Below are 23,653 nucleotides of genomic sequence, written 5' to 3' on the forward strand. Positions count from 1 at the left end.
GTGGGGATGTAGGGGAGTTGTGATTCAGCGAAATAAAATGATCCCCCCCTTCCCTCCACACACACCCTACACGCGCACAGAACGGAAATAGCACAGCTTCATTCGACTGTGGTGCTCCCAAGGTCCGGCTTTGGACGAAGGTGGGAAATCCTACTTTGGTGTAGTGAACGGTGTCAATACTTCTGTTCAGGCCGGTGGATGAGTCATGTGCTTCTGCCGAGCGCCTGACCTCCCTTTCACTCAAGACAGCGCTGTTATTTTTGTTTTTTAAGGTGTTATTTTCACTTGCTTGTTTGACTTGCTTAGGTTGTGTACAACCTGGTGAGGTTTATGGTCTCTGTCTTTGCGTTCATTTCTGGGTGGTTGTTTATACTGCATCCCAGTGACCTCTTATAGTCTGTGCCTCCTGAGCATTGAAGTAATTTTTGCTTATCTTCAAGAGGATTCTAGTAACAAGTCATATTGTACTTCTAAGCCAGTGGTCTTTGGTGCTGTAAAACTGGTTGGAAATTTTTCATGAATGAGCTGTCGAGTTTCCTAAATTATTAGTCCTTGAAATTTCTAGACCTTGGAAGTTGTAAAGAAAGTAATACTGAGAGGGATATATGTGACTTGAGTTCCAAGGTTTTGGATGGCACAGTTTGTTTTATGACCTTGCGTTGGTCATACAATTTATTAAAACATTGTTCTATGTTAAATGTGGCTAGGGATTATCTTTCTACCAAGGTTTTGTAGATAATCAACCCCTTCCCTAGGAAAACTTCAACCAGGGAAAGTGTCTTGAACGGTTTTCATTGATCAAATCGAAAGGAGAAAGTCTAATCTGCAATCAAATGCGTTGCTGCCTTGTTCATCCTTTCACTTGGGTAGGCAACATAGTATCTTAAAGCCCAAGTTGAAGTAAATTAGTGTCTAAGATGGTTATAGTTGGTCTTAACTGGAAAGAGAAGAACCCATCTCCTTGCGTTTTGCTAGCATTCCACACATGCAGATTACTGAAGTGAAGATAAGGGAACTTTGCCTACTGATGAAAGAATGTGAAAGTGGCTAAAGATAGTTGGGATGTTCTGGGTTGTCTGCCTACTTTTGGGGGCAGATAGGAAAAAAAGTTAGCTAACAGTTACAGGATAATCTTTGGTCACTTAGTGACGTTTCCAATAAATTATTGAATTGTTAAAGGAATTTAGACTTTGTTTCTAAAAGTTACCTTTTGGAGGCAGTTTTTGTGATCTTTGTACTAAATTGCACTTTTGCTTTTGGAGGTAGGAAAGAATGCAATATTTTCAGATTACACAATTCAGGTTATTGAATGACTTGCGATTTGCCTATTCTGGAGAGACTGGAGTTTTGTTTTTTAAGCAAAAACCATTTGATGCTTCAGTAATTTGAAGATCCTGGGCGGTTAAATCTGTTTCCAACAACCCACTGTCATCGTCTGGCAAGATTGTGTGGATGTAAAATATTTTGATTTCTAATTTTGAGTATTTTTGTAAAGTAGACCATTTTGGGCTTAAAAAAAAAAAAGGAACGAAAAGCTTGTCATTGGAAATTACTACCCCCCCCAGTGGAGATTGAATTTAGAGCCTTCCACTGACTTGCAGCCCCATCCCTTTTTTATTTTGAGGATCTGATTTGCTCAGGCACTGCTAGAACATGCAATTCTCCTGCCTCAGCCTCCTAAAATGCTGGAATTACAGGTGTGTATCCCCACACCAGGCTGCTTTTAGTTTTGTCTTGTTATTTTCGTACCGGGGATCAAACTCGGGTCTTTGTGCTTGCAAGGCAGGCAGCAGAACCACTGAGCTAAATCCCCGGCCCCAAGGCTGCTTTTAAAATTTTGTAAATCTTTGTGATTTTTTTAGTGCTTAGAAAAGACTGCATATTTATAAGGTGAGAAGTATGGAGAATTCTTCCTGATGCTGACATATACATACAAGACAAGCATTTATAAAAGTAAAGTTTTCTTGTTACTTTTCTTTAACAGTGAGACAGGCTTTCACTGTATATAGTTCAGGCTGGCCACGAACTCACTATGTAGCCCAGTGATCCTCCTGCCTCAACCTTCTGAGTGCCTGGATTACAAGTGTGTGCTACCATGTCTGGCTTTTTTTTTTAATTATTATTATTTTCAGTTTTAAATTGCTTTTTTATTTTAGGTCTTGCTAAGTTATACGAAGTTGCCCAGTCTGAGAGTTCACACTTGCTTGTCTCCTGTCTCAGTTTCCCATAATACTGGATATAAAGGAGTGTGCCACTCTCCCTGGCTTGAGTTTTCTTATTCTCTGTGTATCCTTAGTGCCGAGTGCATCTTAGTATTTGAATGAGTAAACTGGAGAGATTGTTGCACAAGAATTTAATGTGTCTAGAGCCTGGTATCCTAGCACTCTGAGGCTGAGGCAAGAGGATCTCCAGACGTTCAGGGCTAGCCTTGGCTATATAGTGAGTTCAAGGTCAGCCTGAACTACAGAAATCCTGTTTCAAAAAACCAAAAAAAGAATTTAGTGCATGCATGATATACTAAATGCAAATAGTACCTTTTAAAAATGTTGCTAGCAGTGGATATGATTGGTCAGTAGTAACTTACAAAGAATGTGAGGCTGTTTGTTTTGGGGTACTGGGGATTGAATTTGGGACCTTGCACTTGGAAGGCAGGTGACAGCACCACTGAGCTAAAACCCCTGGCCCCTAAAGAGTGTGACTTTTAACTAAGAGCTAACATTGAATCCCTAGGAATTGTGGTAAACTTATTAATAGTCTGATCAGCATGGCAGATGATGGCCTCCATGCACTATTTTATGTTTTCTGCTTAGCAGTTTGAAATGTGGTAAGTGGGTTTGGGCTGTGGTTCAACCTTGACCTACTAAAAAGTATTTCAAGAGGGACATAAAGTATGTAATAATTGTGGAAACAGGAGTGGTGATGCATGCCTGTAATCCCAGAACCTTGGAGGCTGAGGCGGGAAGATTACAAGTTCAGGCAGTCCAACACTCAGTGAGACCCTGTCTCAAAAATAATAAATAAATAATTCACACATGTGGGTAGCGTTTTTTTGTGAATATAATATTGTAAAAACTTGATCAGTTTTTTAAAACGTTGAAAGCTTTTACATTTTTTTGTACTTATTTTTGTGGTGCTAAGGACTGAAAGCAAGACCTTGGTACTGAGCTACACCCCCGGTCCATCTTTTGTTTTGAGACAAGGAATCACCAAGTTGACCCAGCTGAGTTCAAAATTGTGTTTTTTTTGTCTCAGACTCCTAAAGTGCTGGGATTACATATGCCCCACGTCACAGCCATCACATTTTAAAGATTAATTTATTTTGTTTGTGTCTGTTTGAGACAGACTGTCTCTGTGTAGTTCAGGCTGATCTTGAACTCACTGTGTAGTCCAGGTTGGCCTCAAACTTTTGGCAATCCTCTTGCTTCAGCCTCCTGAGTGCTGGGATTAATAAGTGTGTACCACAAGGGCCTGCTTTATATGCAGTTCACACTGGCCTTGAACTCTGTGTAGCCCAGGTGATCCTGCCTCAGCTTCTCCACTGCTGTGAATATAGGTGAGCACCACCATGCCTGGCAACACATTCTTTTTCATGTTGTGATTTCATGTATGGATGATCGCCAACCTATAAAACAAAGATATCTTATACAAATGAGTTTATTTTGGTATGCATAATCTTTATTAATGTGTTTACCCACCATTTACTGAATACAATTATGTATAATTTGAGGTTGACAGTATTACAAAGTTCTATCAGACATTTTTCTGTATGGGTTTTTTTGTTGTTGTGTTTTGGGTGGTGGTGGTTACTGTGTTTTTATTACATAGTTACTATTTGAGACAGGGTCTCTACCATGTAGCCCAGGCTGATTCCAAGTGATTGATCCTCATGCTTCAGTCTCCCCAAGTGCAGTACTGGGGATTGAAGCAATAGTCTTCATTCTGAGCTACATCCCAGCGCGTGCATAGTGTGTGTGTGTGTTTATTTACTTATATGTGTATTTATTTGAGACAGGGTCTCACTGTGTAGTCCAGGCTGTCCTTGAACTCACTGTGTAGCCCAGGTTGGCCTTCAACTTTCAGTGATCCAACTGCCTCAGCCTCCCAAATACTTTACATATTAAGACTCAGTCTTGCTCAGTTGCACTGGTGGGGTCAAACTTCGAATCCTCTTGCTTCCTCCCAGTGTGCTGTAATCAAGTCATGTGCAACCATGCCAGTGTTTTTCCTGTTTTTAATAGCAGTTTTAAGATGTAATTTACACACACAACAGAATTACAAATTTTGGCATATTTATAGAATTGTGCTTCCATCATTACAAAGGTTAGGATGTTTTCATTTTCTCCAGAAGAAACTATGTATCATTAACCTCCAATCCACTATATGGATTTGCCTCTTCTCTGGATAGTTCAGTGATCATACTGTAGGTAACCTTTTGTATCTGCCTGCTTTTTTTGTTTTGGTTTGGTTTTTTGAGACAGGGCCTCACTATGTAGTTGAGACTGATCTGGAACTCACTATGTACCCCATGCTGGTCTTGAACTCACAGCGATCCTCCTGCCTCAGCCTCCCTAGTGCTGGGATTACAGGAGTGCACCTCCATACCTGGTTGGATCTTCCTGCTTTGATTCAGCATGATGTTTCCAAAAGGCCCAGTGCTACCGGACATTTAGGTAGTTTTCCCTTTAGGGCCTTTGTTAATAGTGCTGCTATTAATGTGTATAAGTACTTGTGTGGAGCTGTATTAATTTTGGGGGGCAGATATCTAGAAGTAGAATTGGCTAGATCATACAGCAACTGTATTTAACTTTCTGAGGACATGCAGTGACTTTTTGTTTTATTTTATTTTATTATTTGGTACCAGGATTGAACTTGTAACCTTGCGCTTGTGAGGCAGGCAGCAGAACCACTGAGCCCCTGGCCAGTGCAGTGACTTTTTAGTGCTTTTAAAAGAGTTAGAAGCTTGATGAAATGCATTGTGACCATTTTAAGTGAATGAGTAAATGAAAGCCTGTGAATGTCAGCGTGTTGACATGTGCTGTGGTCTGCATGGTTTGGTCCTTGTTTATTTTTATTTTTTTGGTACTGGGAATCGAACTTGAGACCTTGTTCTTAAGAGGCAGGCTGCGACACCACTGAGCTAAATCCCTGGCTCCCTTGTTTATTTTTAAATTGCCTGTGCTTATAGACTAGTTGAAAATCTCATGCTTTCTAAAAACCTGTCTGGAAAAAATTTTTTTTTTAAATTTTTTAAATAAATTTGATTGGGCCCGGGGGATTTAGCTCAGTGGTGTTGTGCCTGTCTCACAAGTGCAAGGTTCTGAGTTCTATCCTTTTGGTTTTTTGAGACAGGGTCTCACTATGTAGTTGAGACTGACCTGGATCTCACTATGTAGCCCAGGCTGATCTTGAACTCACAGCGATCCTCCTGCCTCAGCCTCCCCAGTGCTGGGATTACAGGTGTGTGCCACCACGCCCCGCCCAAAAAATTAAAAAAAAATTTTTTTTCTCATTCTCCCCAAGACTCCTCTCTTCCCTATGTACAGAAGCTTTGTTTCCATTTTTCCTTCTATTTTCACTTTTTTCTTGTCCCTTCCTTTCTCCCTTCCCTTGTTCCCCTTCCCATTTGAACACTTCCCATTTACCAACATCCATTATACATCTCAGTCCTTATTTCCACTTTCAGTTTCTCACACGAGAAAAACAGTGTGGTATTTAAATGTGTGTCCAGTTTATTTCACTTCAGAGTATGGTCTCAGGGTCTATCCATTTAGCTATAAATGTCTGAAGCTCATCCTTCATTATGGCAGAGTAGTACTCCATTGAATAGAAAACCACATCTTTATTCTCTGTTAGTTATTGTAAAGGATTTTTTTAATTTTAAAATTTTATTTTATTGTTTCATTTTGAGGCAGGTTTTCATTGTCACTCAGTAGCCCAAGGTGAATTAAAACTTGCTATCCTCTTTTCCTCAGCCTCCTTGAATCCTGGGATTATGAGGTGTGTATTAGCACTTCCAATTTGGTCCTTCAAATTTTATACCTTAGTGACAAAGTTGAGTTGTATTCTTTGAAGTGTTTTTTCTTAATACTCCAAGGTTACCTGTATGATATTTCCAAAAGTGAATTCCTATTATATGACTATATCATAATTTCTACTATTTTGGAGCATGATTTTCAGTTTTTTTCCCCATTTTTATGAATACAATTGCTAGATCAAAGTCAAAGAGTGTATTTTTGAAAAATTAACCAATTATTTTTTCAGAAATACTTCAAGAATTTCAATTTAAGTCAGCAGTGTCTTGTTTATACTAGAGAGGTTTTTAACCTTTTTTCCTGCACAATTGAATTTGGTGAGTACAAGATGTGTTCTGGGGCTTCTGAGATGCAAAAGTGTGTCTAGCTCTTGATCTTTGATTTTTCTATCCTGTCCTGCCCAGAGTTGGTCCTGGGAATCAAGTCTTGAGAGTCTGGGGTGGGAGGCAATCGTCTGAAAGTTCTAGGGAAGAGGGTTTGAGCAGCCTCTGGGCATCCAGTCTCTTCTCAATTTTGCTGTCATGCTCCAAAGATTGTAATACCTAGCCAGGCGCAGTCAGACCCTAGCTTGATTTCCGGACCCTTCTGCCCACTGTGTGATGTTCAGTCTTCTCATTCATTCTTCTCTGAGTGTCTGTTGGCCATTTTTCAGATGAGGACAAATAAGTGCCTCACTGGCATACAGCATAGATATTGACACCAATGCAGCACCCTCTCAGGAGTAATATTTGCTGTCATTGCTCAGGGAGAAAAATGGAAGTGGGGTAAAGGATGCCAGGGGTGAGAGTAAAGATATGGACAGCTAAGAATATGCACCTGTTGGTGCAGGAATTGGTTTTCAAGATCCACCAGGTGCCAGATACTTTCTGAGGGTACTGTCTCTTCCTTTGAGCAGGTTATAAGGTGACTGAAATGGGGATTGCCTTTATGTTACCTGATTGTGAGATTGAGTGGGGATGAATAGAAATGTAGCAGTTCTGAGGACATTGACACTGAATATTTGCTGCAGAGTTTGGGGAAATGATTGAGCAGGGCAAGGTGGTCCATTGCCTCTGCAGGCCTAAAAAGTTACCATTTTATGGAAACCTGGCTACCTGAACCTGAGATGTGAGTAGGAAGCTAGAAGGCGTCCAGGGGCCAAAGGTTTTTCTGGAGCATGAGTACAGCATCTTGCCATATTTTCACCTCCCTTGCTTCTGATTTGAATTGTTTTGACATCTAGGCTTGGGAAAAGTATTCTGGTCTCTGGAAAGGTGAGTGCTACCAGTTAGGATCATCCAGGAAGGGCTTGGTTGGGTCAACCAGGGAAGTGGAGTTCCTGACTAAGTGGCTGGGATCCTGCTACTGGACTCTGGGCCTTTTGTCTAGGAGAATCAACTGATGCCAATCATGCTACAATCAGCCATCAGGATCCAGTTCTTTGAGGGATTCCTTTTGTTCATGTGGGATACTATGAGCATTAACCTCAATTAGGAGAAGCTGATCTCTTTTTTGTTTACCCTAGGTCTGTGACCTAGTGACCTGCCCAAGTGACTGAGCTCTCCATATCAAGAAGCACTGATGGGGCCGGGCATGGTGGCCCAGGCCTGTAATCCCAGCACTTGGGAGGCTGAGGAAGGAGGAGGATCGCTGTGAGTTCGAGACCAGCCTGGGCTACATAGTGAGTTCCAGGGCAGTCTCAACTACACAATGAGACCCTGTCTCAAAAAATTGTGGGGAGGGTGGGGATTTAGCTCAATGGTTCTGCCACCTGCCTCACAAGGACAAGGGCCCGAGTTCGATCCCTAGTACCAAAAACAAACAACTGGGGGAGGCACTGATGAGTTTTGTGTGGTAGCACAACCCTATAACCCCAGCACTTGGAAGACAGTTTGAGGCCAGCCTGGGGTGGGCTACAGAGTTCAGGGCCAGTCTGACCTACTCAGCAAGGCCCTACAAAAAGGCATTGGTGATACTATTACATACCTACTTCATAAGGTAGGTTTTCTGAAAATTTAAGGAATACATAGCAATTTATAAAAATAGTACCATGGCACAGAAATTACTCAAAATAATTGCCGCCTTTAAGCCAGAGGTGGTGAACCTGTGGTATGCATGCTGCAGCCAGCTGTTCGTTATGATTGAAAGCACTATAAAGATTCACCATCACTGGTATAAGTGATTTCTTTGGGGAAAAGTGGATCCTGGGAATTGAACCTAGGGTCTTAGTTCTGAGCTGCATCCCTAGCCCATGTTTTGTTTTTGAAATGAGTACTTGCTAAATTGCCAAGATGTGATCCTCCTGCTTCAGCCTCATGGCATTCTGGAATTACAGGCATGCACCACCACACCTGGCTGGTATAAGCTATTCTGTGCCCACCCCCTTTGGCCCAGTGTAAGAACACTGGGACTGTGAACTAAGGCAAGTTGGGTTTGTGTGGAGCCATGTACAGAGACAACTGTGGAGCCCATTGTTAGGGTTCAGACCCAGCCTGCCTCTTACTCTCTTGTTCACAGGCAGGTTATATAATCTTCATAAGCCTGGGTTCTCCTTTGTAAAATGGGATCGGTATTCCTGGCATTGCCAGTGGACAGATGTGACTCCATGTGGGTACCGACCTGGGGTGCCATCTTATTGTACTATTATGATTCCTTGAGGTGGGAAAAATGGAGATGAGGAGCTCTTGCTTTGCTGGAGGGACTGTGAGAACAATTGGCTATTCTTGTCTGGCTTTGCAGTGGCTGCCTTCCTTGTCTTGGTTTCCACTTAATCTGAAATTCCTTGTTTGCAGCTGCTGCTATGTGTGGAGACATGTGCACACTGTGGAGCAGTGCTAGGGGAGAGGTGTTGGTTGGGTTTGGTATTGTGCAATTTCCAGAAATACCAGTTAGTAATTGTTTATGGCTAATGTCCTCAGTTGTCCTGCCTCTTGCAGTTACACATAAATACCTATGAGATTGTGTTACATATACATACCTTTGAGATTGTGTTGTTTTGTGTAAAAGGAGAAGAAAAAGATGAGTTAAACTTGGGGACTTCACACTGGAAACATTTTCCATGCAGTTTGAGGAAACATTTTATGGGAGCAGATTGTTAATCTTGAAGGTTGAAACAAGAGTACTGCACAGAATGGAGCCTTACCAGCATGGCAGTGATTACCAGCCTGGCCCCTAGCTGCATTTGGGCTGCTGGAAGCCAGCCTTACCTGATGTGTGGCCTTAGACAGTCAGGAGGTAAATAGGATTGTAAAGTGAGGTAAATGGGATTGAGCTCTGGATACTTTTGAATAGAATCTAGATTTTGAGGAAAAGTAATTTTTTGTGTTTTTTAAACCATGGGTTAAAAAATGAATTTAGTGGGGCGTGGTATTTAGCTCAGTGGCACCGTGCCTGCCTCAAAAGCGCAAGGTCCTGAGTTCAATCCCTGGTACCCCCCCGCCAAAAAAAAAGATTTAGTGAGTTGCAATTACTGTTTAGAGAAAAATGAGTAAAATGTCAGGGGATGTCACATTTCAGGGCTAGGTTCATAAAACCTTTGCTTTGTCTTACGTTGTATACATGATTATATGTGGGGGTTTTTTTTGGTTTGTTTTGTGTGCTAGGAATTTAACCTAGGGCATTGAGCATGTTGGGCTAAATGTTATTCTTGCTATGGGCTGTGTCAGAGGAGTGTGAGTAACATTATTTTCCCATGTTACTTGGGGGTTGTTGTGAGAACTTTTGTTTTTGTTGTTCTTTTTCACTTTTTTTTTTTCATGATTTGCCCAAGGGTGATTATCCTGAATATGCTTTCTAGTAGTGGGTTAAATGCATAGTTTCTTTCTTCCCTGTGCCCACATTGCTTGTTAGAAGCTTTATCAGATGTAGGGGAACGGTTGAGGCAGCTTATAGTGGTTATGATCTAGTCAGTGTTTTGGTACCAGGGATTGAACTCCGGTTCTTGTGCTTGCACAGCAGGTTGCAGAACCACTGAGCTAAATCCTCAGCTATAGTCAGTGTTTTGAAACAAGTGTGTAAGGAGTGTCTTGTTTGTGCATATGTGTTGTGTTGTAAGGTAGTTGTCCTTTATTTTGTTACTTTTTTATTTAGGTGACCTCTTTTAGGAAATGCTACATTAGGTACATCTTTTTCAGGTATAAGTAACAAAACTAGTTACAGCCAAAGGAAATTTACTAGCTGATCTGAAGAAGTGTGGAGTGAAGTTCAGACACAGCTGAGTCTAAGGGCTGAAATGGTGACTTCAGAGCCTATTTATCTTATTCTGACCTCAAGGTCAAGAGTGTGCCCTAATAGTTTTCTAATGGCAGAGGACTCTGCAGTATGGGTGTGTAGACTGCCTTATCTGTTTGGCCAGTCTCTGCCCTCCTCTTGCTCATCCTTAGTAGCAGCTCTGTATTTCTTGCTTGTTATGGAGGCACACCAGATAGAATATTTCTTTTTTGTTTGTTTTTTGAGACAGGGTCTCACTATGTAGTTGAGACTGACCTGCAACTCACTGTGTAGCCCAGGCTGGTCTGGAACTCACAGCAATCCTCCTGCCTCAGCCTCCCGAGTGCTGGGATTACAGGTGTATGCCACCACGCCCGCTTTGAGATAGAATATTTCTTGAACAGTCTCTTGTACTGGAGGGTGGAGTGTATTCCCTAATTTGAAGCAAGAAACTAAATTGCTGAACACAGGATCTCATTTTCCATCTTTAGCCCCACTAGGGATTGAATTTGGGCCATTGTGCTTGCAATGAATTGTTTATATTGAAGATAGTATAGGATATATTTCTGAAAGTGAAAGTCATGGTTTATCTTAGTGTCAGAGCACAGGGAGACATTGCCATGGGGGCATTGCACTTTGGGAGTGTGAAGCAGACTTAGGCTGCCAGTAATAGGGCTCAATTTGGCAGAAACCCAGCCTTGAGGGAGGGAGCACAAAGGTTTGTACCATTAAAGAATTGCAGACAAGTCTTGGGTTAGAAGCCAGGTAGATAAGGCTGGGCACTTGGAAAGCTGAGGCAAGAGGATCATGGTTTGTTCAAGCCAGCCTGAATTAGAGTAAAACCTTGCTGCCCCCCCATCCCCCCAAAAAGGCCAGGTAGATAATAAGGTTCAGTAAGTTCTTACATGAATGAAAGTGTGACAGTAGATATTTCAATACACTAGATTGATCTCCTTCCATGCCTGCAAAAGCTACAGTTATAATTTTGGTATTTGGTATTTGTTTCTGTACTCAGGTTCTTGTAAAATCTGCTGCTTGGCATTCCTCTGGTGTTACAAAAGGCCTGCACAGATTTCCATAATCAAAAACAAGTGTTATACTCTATTATATAATAATCTTTTTTCCCCCTTTTGGTACCGGGGATTGAATTTTTTTCCCTTTTGGTACCAGGTGCCTGTGCTTGCAAAGCAGGAGCCAGAACCACTGAGCTAAATCCCCGGCCCAATAATCATTTTCTTACAGTTTTTTTTCATTCATTTATTATTAGTGTTGGCTTTAAATTAATCCCATTTCTCTAAGTTCTCACTGTTGGAGATATTTAGTTCTTTAAATGTCTTAAAATAATTGGAGGTCCAGTGGCCAAGGATGAGATCAGCTCCACTTTTTACTAAAGTATTAGTTCTTGAGAGAGTTTGGAGGTCTCCCAGAGAATGTGAAGAATACTGTGGATCTTCTCCCCCAAAAATATACATATGCATGGACATTGAGCCCCAAGGACCTTCTGAGACACATGTTCCAAAATATTTTACTCTTAGGATGAGAAAACAGTGTGGAGCACTTATTTTCATTTGTCCTTGCAAAAATCTTTGACAGATTATTTTAGAATGCCCTCAAGTTTACCGGTGTGTCACCAATGTAAAATCCTGCCCATGGCCCTTCTGTCTTTTCCACCTTTTTACTTTTGCTTTTTCTCGGAGTGAGGGATTTCAGAATGGTCATATTGCAGCATCTGTAGATAAAGGAAGGTCTTTGTTCTGGGACACTTCCTGAGCTGCTGCTGTTCGTGTAGCTGTCCTCCAGCATTTGATGTTGGCTTGAAGCCTTTGCTGTGTAAGGTAATCCAGTAGGCCCCCTGCCAGACTGATCATTTATTTGGTGGTGTGGGGTGTGGGTAGACTTAGAAACTAGGATATATAGCTGTGGTCCCTTATATGGCTTTGCAACTCCTCAACTGTGGGATATTTGTTCAACCAGGTACTTGAACCTGCAGGCTAGGGATGACAGATTGTGGGAAAGTACATGTTGATGTTAAGAACATTGACTCATTACACCGGGCAGTATAGAAGATGCCACTCTACTCTCCCTCACCACATCCCTATCTGGTGGAAGGAATAGGAAATACAGTATCATAAACTTGAATAATTCATACTTCTGTAATTGGGGCAGAGTTGAGTTGAGAATGGAAAAGAACTCATTACTTCTAAGAATCGTGCCTGTTATTCCTTTTTTAAAATTAACTAATTTATGGTGTTTTTGAGACATGCTCTCACTTTGTAGTGTAGACTGGTCTTTTAAACTCTAGCTCAGGCTGGCTTTGAACTTGCAGTGATCGGTTTGCCTCAGCCTTCTGAGTGCTTGGATCACAAGTGTGTCTCACCATGTCTGGCTCAGTGCCTGTTATTCTTTCACCCCTTTGTAAACTCTAAAGTTTGAAGATTAAGTTTGTGTAAATGTTTCTTGCTTATTTATTGTTGGTGGTGGCTTTAAATTAATCCCATTTCTTTACTCAGTTGAATTGACTTCTGTTCCTTTTTTTTGTAATTAAGAGAAGATTGCATATGTGAAAGAGTTGTAAAAGCTGGTGCTGCCCACGTGTAGGGTGTTCTCATTTAAAATCTTTGAAAACATTTCTTGACTCAACTGCTTTCAGGTATAAAAAGCTGCTAAGTAATTTGAGAGAGAGTGTCTTTCATTTGTTTCCTTTTGACATTGGTAACATTTGAGCTCACAGAGTAGCTACCTGGAAATAACACCACCTTCATGTTCATCTGTTTCAGGGTAATAACTCATCTCTGTAATCCCAAGCATGCAGTTTTGAATTTTCAGGGTTGAGGTGGGTTCTGTGTGGGACCCTCTGGAGTTGTATTACATGCTGCCTTCGGCTTGTCTATCCTCTGTGTCATCTCACAGGGCATCTCTGCCTGCTTGTGAGGTGTAGATCTTTCCATCCACTTGCCTTCTGGAACCCCCACCTCCCATTGTTCTTAATGCAACATTTATCCTTATTGTTGCCTCTGTGGAAACCTTAGACTTTAGTAAAACAGTTGCCCAGGAAGGCGCTTGCTTTCCTGTAAAGTTTGGAGCTATATTTTATTTTATATTTTTGTTGCTGCTGTTGTAGTTTTTTCTGTTTTGAGACAAGGTCTCACAGTGTAGGTCAGGCTGACTCTGTACTATGTACCCTAGGCTGGCCTTTAACTCAACAGCAATTCTCCTGTCTCAGCCTCCCAAGTGCTGGGATTTTGGGCGTGTGCCACCACCACACCTGGTTTAGAGGTATATTTTCTTAATTAATGCTTGACATTTTCCTTTATTTTTCTCTTACAGCACGCCTACTCTAAAGTAGCCATGAGAAACATTAGCCATGCTCATTTCTTGGTCAGCCTTAATGTTGATCCCTCTCCTTCACTGTGCTGTCTCCCCAGCCTGTGAGCCTGAGCACACTGACCTTACCAAATACTTACTCCTTTTTAGTGAAATTTGAATAATTTCTGTGCCGTGGTACATTTTTATGTTGCTGTGTATTCCTTAAGTTCTCAAGAAAACATCCGGATGAACTAGGTTTGTAATAGTATCACCAGATAGTATCACCACTGCTTTTTTGAGACAGGGCCTTGCTGAGTAGGTCAGACTGGCCTTGAACTCTGTAGCCCAGCTCAGGCTGGCCTCAAACTCCTATCTCCCAAGTGCTGCGGTTATAGTGTTGTGCCACCACACAAGACTCATCAGTGCTTCTTGATATGGAGAGCTCAGTCACTAGGTCAGAGAGCTATAACAGCATGTCGCTCCGGAGCCCACAACTCTAGACTGCTGTGCTGCAAGTTATTGGGAGGAGGGATTCTATCACGTGCAGCTTTACTCTTGGATCTCAGATGGTTTGTATGGTATGTGATGTTTTCAAGGTAGACCTCAGACGTGCTGTCTGAAAGGTACAGACAGCCTGATAAAGGATACCTTCCAGGTGTGAGTAGAAGAAAGGAGCTAGACTGTAGCTGGTTCTTCAGTGCTCACTAGGCTGGGATATGAAACTCTTTCGTTGCTCTTTTTCCTGGTTTTGGGGATTGAATCCAAGAGTTTTGCATTCCACTGTATCTCCTGCCCCCCCCCTAAATTTTGAGACAGGGTCTCTTGTTCAGGTTGTGCTTGAACTTTTGATGCTTCTGCTTCCCAGAATAGTGGGGATTACAGGTGTGTGCATTTAGATCTCTGGTCAGTAAAAGCAGGGCCATCCTCCTGAGGTGTCTGTCATGAAAACATTCACATGAGTGAGATTTAACCTCATCTTAAAAAAATTTCCACTAGAGTACCAATCTGCCTTGATTTGGCTCATGTCATTGTCTTCCTTTGATACTTTAAAGTGAAAGTCTATGAGAAGAGAGGTGTGCTTAGGGGAAATCAATAGACTAGAGCAAGTGTGTTTATTTCCAGTGCCCAGGATTGTTCAAATTAGGGGTGAGTTGGATGATCTCATTTTTGGGAGGAGTGTCCCAGCCACTGCTTATTCAGCTTGTGGGTATTTTTTCTCCTGCTTCAGGACGCTATGAAAGAGAGTTTACTGCCTGAAACAGACATACCGAATGGGACTAGATTCAGCACCCATGGCAGTGTGTGTACTGGATAGTGATTAGGCACTGTGGTATATTCTGCAGTGCGATTTGATGGTGAACTAAGATGCCGCGCATGCCTGTGTCCCGTGTATGATTAGAAAATCCCTGGGAGGAGAATGAGGCAGATGGCCAGCTTCCCAGGGCAAGAACAGTGTTTATATAACAAACAGTTGTGCCTTGAAGGATCTTCATTTTACCTTGTTGTTGTTGTTGTTCTTGGTATTGGACCAGGGGTTCTTTAACACTGCGATACGTCCTAGCCTTATTTTATAATGTTTTGTCACGAGATCTTGCTAAGTTGCCTAGGCTAGCCTTAAACTTATGGTCCTCCTCAGCCTCCTGAGTAGCTGGGGGTTATAGGTGTAAGCCACTGTACCCATTTTACTTGTAAAATCTTTCTTTGGCTTTGTGAATTGATAAGTAGGACTTATTCAATAATGAGTTTGGCCTATCTTATCTATCTATTTATTGAGATAGGTTCTCTCACTATGTAGTTCAGACTGGCCTTGAACTTACTACATAGCCCAGGCTGGGATTATACAGATGTGTCACCACTCTGGGTGTGAATTTGCCTTTGAGTATGTGTGAGAAAAACCTGGTCCAGAGAAAATGGTAGAAATGATGAAATAAGTGCTTTGTAAAAGTTAACTCTATAGTATACTAGTTGCAAAATATATTGTCAAAATATAATAGATTTTTGCAGCATAATTATTTTCCTGGCTTTCTGGGTTTTTTGACAGACTACTCTCATTCCATTTCTGTGATTTCCTCACTTCTTCCAGATGACCCCAGCTCCACTCCCCCATCTTCCAGAATCCAGTTTGGACTTAACTCATTTTAAAGCAGGGCTACCCAGTTTCTAAATCAGGGCTGTCTGGGAAATGTTCTCTGGGTTATCCAGCCTGTTAGCTACTTCCCCATGTGGTAAGTGAGCCTTTGAAAGGGGGCTGGAACATAGTAGTGCTGATTTCAGCCTTCTTTGACAGGTTTTAGATAAAACTCTAGTATCACTCTAGAGTCTTGATTATTTTGGTGTTTGTGTGGCTTCCTGCTGGTATGTGAACTGCCTCTATGGACAGTTTAGGGTACAGGTGTGTCTGAGCATTGCCTGGATGGTGGGTGAAGTCTTCATGGGGCTGTGGGGAGAGAAAAGAGGAAAAATTCATGGACCAGCATTTAGGGTCCCGTTAGTCAAGGACTGAATCATGATGTTGGGAGTATGCTGTTCTCTTCTCTTGTCCCCATAGAAGGTTGGAAGTGGAATTCCAGGTTTGAGGAGGCGTGGCTCCTGTGGGGTTCAGAGTTTTGCCTTCATCAGAGGAAGGAGTCTTTCCAATACTCCTTATCATAAAGTTGACCTAGATTTGTATTGAGTTCTCTGGTTTTGTTCTTATGGTCTTGGAGAAAGTTTTTCATTTGTACTGTGCGTAATCCCCACTCTCATTTGGTGAACAGAGCTTTGGGAGCAGGGCTGCTGGGTTTTGACACATTGTCTTTATATATGGAAAATGTAAACAAAGTTTCCACTGGAAAGGGAAGGCTGAACTATGGTCCTTGAAGGTGCCTTGAAAGCAATACTTAGTGGTTAAAACAAGAGGGCCCCTTACCATCAAGGGCAGAGATTCTAGAATTTGACCTTTGCGCTTAGCTGTCTTTCTGTTTTTTTGTTTTTGTTTTTGTTTTTTTTGGTGTTTTTGTTTTCTGTTAAGCACTTTTAAATCTTTCTGGTTATCAGCTATTTGTGCTGAGTGGCTAGGACCACCATACAGGTGCTGGATGTCATCCTATTGGGCTTCAGGGTACACAGTTCATCCTGCTTGGTTTTACTTCATGATTTATTTATCAAATATTTTGAAGTTATTACTACATTATGATACTCAGTTTTATTCATTTTGGTTTGTTTTTTGTTTTTTGGGGCAGGGTCTCACTGTGTAGTGAGACTGACCTGGAACTCACTATGTACTTCAGACTGATCGCGAACTCACAGTCACAGTGATCCTCCTGCCTCAGCCTCCCGAGTGCTGGGATTACAGGCTTGCGCCACCACACCCGGCCTTTTATTCATTTTGGGTGTTTATTGAGTACTTTGTGTATCTCATCTCTATTGACTCTTTCATCAGCTTGAGTTGAGGAATCTGGAGTGAAGCCACCTGCTTTCTGTGATTGGTATTTGGTTTTGTTTTGTTTTTTTTGAGACAGGGTCTCACTATGTAGTTGAGACTGACCTGGTACACTATGTAGTTTGGGTGTTTATTGAGTACTTTGTGTATCTCATCTCTATTGACTCTTTCATCAGCTTGAGTTGAGGAATCTGGAGTGAAGCCACCTGCTTTCTGTGATTGGTATTTGGTTTTGTTTTGTTTTTTTTGAGACAGGGTCTCACTATGTAGTTGAGACTGACCTGGTACTCACTATGTAGCCCAGTCTGGTCTCAAACTCGCAGTGATCCTCCTGCCTCAGCCTCCCAAGTGCTGGGATTAAGTGATTGGTATTGAAATATATGTAGTACAGGGTCAGGGATTTAGCTTGGTGGCACCGTTCCTGCTTTGCAAGCACAAGGTCCTGAGTTCAATCCCCTGTACTGCAAAAAGAAAAGAAATATGTGGTATGGATTACCATCCTAAACCATTTTATATTTAAAGCAATATTAACTGTATGCATATAGTTGTATATCAGAGCTTTAGAACATTTTTTTGATAAAAGATTTCACTGTACAATCCAGGCTAGCCTCAAAACCAAATTCCTCTGGCTCAACATCTCTAGTGGTGGGATTATAGTGTGTGCCACCAGGCCTGGCTGAGCTGTAGAACTATTTTATATTATAAAGCAAAGTAGTCAGGCCCAGTGGCACACATCTGTAATCCCAGTACTCCTGTGAGTTCGAGGCCATCGTGGGCTACATAATGAGTTCAAGACCAGCCTGAACTGCATAGCAAGACTTGTCTCAAAACAAGAAGACAGGGCCAGGAATTTAGCTCAGTGGCACTGTACCTGCCTTGCAAGCGCAAGGTCCTGAGTTCGATCCCTGGTATCAAAACAAAACAAAACAAACCTAAGAACCTGAAAGTGTATCCATTGAATAACTCCTTTCTCTATCCCTCTCACCAAACTGACATTGCCCCTTCTACTTTCTCTATGAGTTTTACTGTTAGAGATACCTTATACAAGTAGAATCAGACAGCAGTTGGCTTTTTGTGACTAGCTCATTTCCCTTGGCCCAACATCCTCCAGGCCTATCCATGTTGTAGTATATGTAGCATTTTCAAGACTGAATAATATTCCATTCTCTAGATATATCATCTTTTTATTTGCCCTTCTGTTGATAGTCACTTGGTTTGCTTGCAATTCTGTTTCATTTTGCTTTGCTTTTTTGAGATAGGGTCTTACTATGCAGTCCAGACTGGCCTTAATTTCAGCCCTCCTTCAGCTTCCTCCAAGCGCTGAAGTTATGGCTGTGCGTCCACTATGCCTGACCCATTATTATTTATTTATTTATTAGCTTTTTGGTTTTTGTTTTTGGTACCAGGGATTGAATTTAGGACACTGCGCTTGCAAGGCAGGCGGTTGGCACCACTGAGCTAAATCCCCAGCCCTCGACCCCTCCCTTTCTCTTTTGGTCAGGGGATTGAATTTAGGAGGCAGCCATTATTTTTTTATATACTAGGGCTCTAACACAGAGCCCTAGGTAAACACTAGGCAAACACTCTACAATTTAGCTACATCTCTAGCCTCAAATTTTAGCAATCCTTCAGCCTAAGCTTCTTGAGTACCTAGGATTATAGACATGTGTCTCTGCCCAACTTGCTTCCACTTCATTTTAGCTATTGTAATGCTGCAGCGAATGTAGATGTCCATATAGCCGCTTGAGTACTTTATGAACTCGTTAGAACTCAGAACTTGAATGAAGAAGCCTTTTAGAAGGCTAGAAACCTTCCTACATCTTGCCTGCACATTAAAAACGATTTGGGGCCGGGCGTGGTGGCGCAAGCCTGTAATCCCAGCACTCAGGGAGGCTGAGGCAGAAGGATCACTGAGTTTGAGACCAGCCTGGGCTGCATAGTGAGTTCCAGGTCAGTCTCAACTACATAGTGAGATCCTGTCTCAAAAAAAAAAAAAAAAGATTTGGGGTTGTGCTGCAATTTTCCAGGCAAGTGGTTTGAGTTGTCTTGATATCAGCCATGTCGTTCTGAAATGGTTCACAGGATCAGGGTAACAAAATTTCTGTGTTACTTAAAAAATGTGGCCAGAGCAGTTTAATTTTTGAAATGCTTTGTCAGAAGGTCCCTGCTAACTTTTGAGCAGATGTAGCAGAGGGGAGAGGTGCCTCCAGTGACAGACACTATTATTGGCAAGCACTATCTTGGTGGTTTGTGATATATACACGGACAACTTACATTGCTTTCTCCTCTCCCACATAGTGTTTCTTGGATACTGAACATCAGTCCTTCGAAGGGCAGCATGCTGTCTCAGAATTGATTGCCACACTGTACAGTTTACTCCCCTAAAAGGAAGTATTTTTTTCTTAGAAAATCTGATTCCATTTCTATAAATAATACCGTCTAGTCATCAGTTCATGAATATTCTGTGTTTTATGAGTGGTGTTGCTTAACGTTCACATACAAGGCGCATGTGTATGTGTAAATGTGTTTTACTTGTTGGGGTGCACACCTCTAATCTCAGCACTCTGGGCAGCTGAGGTAGACAGATTACAAGTTTGAGTCCCACCTGGGTAACTTTAGTGAGACTCTTTGTCTAAAAAAAAAAAAGTTTTCTTTTCTCTTGGAGATATACATACATACATACCTAGATCATTTATCTGCATTTAGTACCTTTCAAGGAACTGCTAAACTGTTTTTTAACAAGACTGGCCTATTTTTCCTTTCCTTCTACCAATTTTGGGGGGTTTCAGTTTTCCACATCCTTGTCAGTACTTGTTATTTGTCTTTTTGAGTGCAGCACAGTTTCTTCTTAACCTACCAGAAGCTGAGGAATTTCTGCTTAAACTTAACCTTTCCTTTCAGACATTGCTTTGAGCTGCTTTGAACAGCAAGCAGTTGCAGGAATCATAGTTGTGTTTTCTTAGTTTCTTGGAAGTTAGTCCTGCTAAGGTGAGTAATGTCGTATGTGACACAGCGGTGGCAGGTGGCCTTTGTACGCAGACCTGCATGTGTGGTGTGGTCAAGATGTTGAATTTTAAGTCTGTAACGTGGTACTATTTTCTTTATGCTTTTAGTCAGGTAATGTTTCAATTGTAATGTTTAGTTTTCATGGCACTAATTATTATGGTACATGAGACTTGGGATAGGAGGTCCCACTTCCCATCCCCCCCCCGTTACGTAGCGTAGTGGTCTGGCCTCAAACTTGGGATGTTCCTGCCTCGGCCTTTCTGAGTGCTGGGATTCCAGGTGTGTACCACTACACCTGGCCCCCCTCTCAGTTTTGTTATTCATAAGCACGCCTGTATTCTTGAGGCTAAAGGTGATGTTTCTGAACCCATCTTTCTCCCTGGACGTATTGCTGAATGGCTTCTGGTAGAGAGTAAAGATGAAGAGTGGATTGATTGAGGATCTTTTGCTGGTGATGCCTCATACAAATTGTGACCAATCTCTTTTTTTTGATAACAGGGATCAAACTCTGGTCCCTGTGTTTGCGAATGACTAGTCTTTTTTTTTTTTTTTTTTTTTTTAATAACATGCTGAGAATCAAATCCAGGGCCTTGCACATGCTGGGCAAGTGCTTTACCACTGAACTACACCTCTAACTCCTATAGCCAAGCAGTCCTTGAGGTTTACTGTTGCTTTGTCATTGGCATTGTGTTGTCTTGGAGAAAAGTTGAGATAATTGTTTTGTATTGTATTGCTGGGGATTTAGCTCTGTGGTGCTGCTGCTGCCTGTCTCCAAAGCACAAGGACCCAAGTTCAGTCCCCAGTACCAAAAAAGAGAGGGAGCGAGGAGGAGAGAGGAGGGGGGAGGTCTGAGGCTTTCCTGACTGCCTTTAAACATTTTGTATTGTGTTTATTTAGTGATTAGTTGAAGTTCTCTATCTCTTAAATGATTGAGCTGAAAATAGAACATACTATCTGAGGAAAGGACAGAGGAGTACCCCTGTGATTTTTGGTACTGAAGCTGAAAATGGACAGTGACTTGATAAAAGTTGAAGACATGGACAATGAGATGGGACAGGATGCCTAGCCTCAGGCCTCTGTTTCCCTGTAGGTAAAACGGAGGTAACAAAAGCACTCCATGTACTATTCAGGGTTGTGAAGTTCCTTTATCTGGGAACAGGTAGCTCTGCTTGGTACTGATGGTAGGTAAGTATAGCAGAGAAGATTGCTCCTGTCTACTCTGAAATAATCTGATTTTCTGAAGATGCTGAGACTCAGTCATGGGTGACTGATGATACAGTGGTTTGGTTTGTACACTAAATTTATGACGCACTTTAACATGCATCTCCCAGTGTGAGGAGACTTGGATGATAATGTCAGGCCCTGTGTGTTTCCTTCCTTTCCTCATGTCTTTGCCATCCTGAATTTTGAATAGACCAGTTCTTTTTTCTCTTTTGTTTCAGTTGCTTATACTACTTTTTTGCTGTGCTGGAGATTGAACCAGGGCCCTTGCACTGAGCTTTATCACCAGCCTTTTTTTTATTTTGAGACAGAATCTTAATTGTCCAGACTGGGCTCAAACTTGTGATCCTTCTGCCTCAGCCTCTTGAATAGCTGGGATTATAGGCACCCACCATTGGGACTGGCAGTTGCATATACTTCTAAACAACACATTGCTTAACTTCTGTTGTGCTTGAGCTTTATATCATTGGCAGGTTAACAATTACCATTTCTTTGTTTAATGCTCAGCCATATAGAGCAGTAAGTATAGTTCATTTTTGCTGAAGTGTGAATGGGATACAGGTTATTCATTCTTGCATCGGTAGACATTTGGGTCATTAGAGTTTGTACTGGAGTATGGAAGAGGCGCCACTGTCAGCACTATTGCTGTGAACATTTTGCATGTGTGCATGCATGTGACGCATGAGTAGGTTTCTCAGCAAATGCCCAAGAGTGGAATTGCTGGGCCATGAGACATACCATAAAGCCAAATAGTTGCAGCAGTTTATCTTCTCACCTTCTAAACAGTTGAAATGTATTGTCACTGTCATTATATTAATGGACTATTTGGGGCTAGTCTTGATGGGTATAAAATGACAGTGTAACTTGGATACAGGGAAATGCAAATTGATGAGGCTGAGCATCTCTGCTTGTGCTTTATTTACTTTCTTAAATTGAATTTATTGTACAATCTAGGTATACAGTACAGTTACATTCATTATTGGATCCTGTACCTTTACATGATAGGTCTTGATTTTCATTTTTTCCCCTTGTCCCTGCCCTCCCTTCACCCCCTTCTCCCCTCCCCATTTACAAACACTTTATTTCCATTTTTTCATTTTCTCATATTTTATTTATTTGTTTGTTTATTTATTTATTTTGGTTTTTTTGAGACAGGGTCTCACTATGTAGTTGAGACTGACCTGGAACTCACTATGTAGCCCAGGCTGGTCTCGAACTCACAGTGATCCTCCTGCCTCAGCCTCCCGAGTGCTGGGATTACATGTGTGCACCACCATGCCTGGCTTATTTCTTCATTTTTAGTTAGCATTGTTTAATCAACCTTTCACATCTTACAGAGTAGTAAAAAGTAAAACATTTGAAGGTAACTTTAAAATCTTGTTTTTAAATAATAGTACTATAAAATATAAAGCAGCCCTTCCTCAGGGAGGAAGCTCATAGCTTTAAGCAGCCCCTCTTCAGGGAGGAAGCTCATAGCTTTTCTGCTCAGCCATCAGTGGAAAGGCTTCCAATTCTACCTCCTACTGGAATTTGTTCTACAAATTATAATCTACAGCTCTTCAAAAAATGTTTTTATGAGACTAAATGGTCAAATAACTAGATATTACACATTCTTGACTTCATGGAAATACTTCTGTACAGTAAAATGTAAAATTGATTTTTGGCTGTATTTCTACATTTAAACAATTTGCCTAAATGACTAATTAAGAAACCAAACATTGTTCTGAAAAGTTACTTTCTTTTGCTACCTTTTTTTTTGTGTGAGTGTGTGGTACTGGGGATTGAACTTGGGACCTTGTTATTGTGAGGCAGGCGGCAGCATCACTGAGCTAAATCCCCAGCCCCTAAAAAATTATTTTAGGATAGTGAAAATACACAACACAAATAATCAAAACAAATAAAAATATTTACATAATATCTGTACACCCAGAATAAAAGTTACTATTTTTGGCTTGCTAATAAGAATAATTTATAACAAAGGTGATCTGTTTTAAATAATGATTTCTTCATGTATATCTATCACTATTTTAGCTATAGTTTAATATTTCAAGGCTGAACTAGGAAAATATACTTCACAATAAGGCCAAATGAGAAAAGTTTAGATTGCTACAATCTCCATATTCTCTTAAGGAAGTGATAATTTGGGGCGTACTATTAAAATGAATTTAAGTAGGCACTCAGTTTATAAAAGGAAACAAACTCACCCCGAAAAATAAAAAGCATTCGATAAGCCCTCCAGAGAGAATAAAAAATACAATTTGAAGTAATAGATTAGGAAAAAAAGAACCTATTTTAGAGAGTTCACAAAAAGGTATTAATCATCTTCAGACATGGAAGACTGTAGAACCTTTCTTCTGTGCTATCATTAAAATATTTCTTTTCGTATAATTCATCACTATCTAACTGTCATCACCAAGCAAGTTATCAGACCCTTTCTTTTTACTTTTTTTTTTTTTTTTTTTTTTTTTACGGTACACCT

The sequence above is a fragment of the Fukomys damarensis genome, unplaced genomic scaffold, assembly GCF_012274545.1.
Source record: "Fukomys damarensis isolate Sample0158 unplaced genomic scaffold, DMR_v1.0_HiC HiC_scaffold_37, whole genome shotgun sequence".
NCBI lineage: Eukaryota > Metazoa > Chordata > Mammalia > Rodentia > Bathyergidae > Fukomys > Fukomys damarensis.